General features: G+C 49.1%; 1 non-coding gene across 1 annotated transcript in view; it reads left to right on the top strand.

Moving 5' to 3' along the window:
- Positions 1–553: 553 nt before the first annotated feature.
- The window catches only part of LOC134543917 (small subunit ribosomal RNA), a 1,989-nt gene continuing 1,943 nt past the window's right edge, over positions 554–599 (top strand). Inside the window, exon 1 of the ribosomal RNA XR_010077362.1 lies at positions 554–599. This exon is cut by the window's right edge and continues 1,943 nt beyond it. This is a non-coding gene — a ribosomal RNA (small subunit ribosomal RNA).

Below are 599 nucleotides of genomic sequence, written 5' to 3'. Positions count from 1 at the left end.
TGTGCGGCAATTCGATTGGATGCGAAATGGTGGGGAACGCGTGTCCTATCGTCTTAACCAAGTAATGGTTCCCCTCTGTTAACAATGAAATGTTTGATGGATCGCAGCTCCCTGAGAGACAAGTTTCAAAGGGGTTAGTCGCGGTCTTCAGCCCTGGCCAAAGGTGTTTAGAAATGAATACTTTTCGGACCAGTGGGCAAATTAGTTCACAGCGAGCCCACGGGCCAACGGTCTGCTCCCGCAGTGGGCCGCGCCCGAATGTGGGCACCGATCATATAATTTGAAATCCACTCGCCAAGTACCATGCGAGTTTCTAAGAGCGCGATATATTCGCCAGTGAAAGCCTTGGAAGTTTGGCCTCGCCTACTCCCTAGGAAAATTAATTAGAGATGGAAGGAAAGACTTTGCAATTGCAAAGCGGGTGTCGATATTGGGAAGTCGCCCCCGTACTTGTTGATACAGAAGGAAAAAAAAATGTACATCATAAGATTCGGACCCGGTGCTCTGCGGACCCGGGAGGTTCCTCCGAACGAAAAAAAAAGCTGCTAGCAGCTCCCTGGTTGATCCTGCCAGTAGTCATATGCTTGTCTCAAAGATTA

The sequence above is a fragment of the Bacillus rossius genome, unplaced genomic scaffold (assembly GCF_032445375.1).
Source record: "Bacillus rossius redtenbacheri isolate Brsri unplaced genomic scaffold, Brsri_v3 Brsri_v3_scf246, whole genome shotgun sequence".
NCBI lineage: Eukaryota > Metazoa > Arthropoda > Insecta > Phasmatodea > Bacillidae > Bacillus > Bacillus rossius.
The sequence above is the reverse complement of the archived record's forward strand: the minus strand, read 5'-3'. Positions and strand labels throughout refer to the sequence as shown.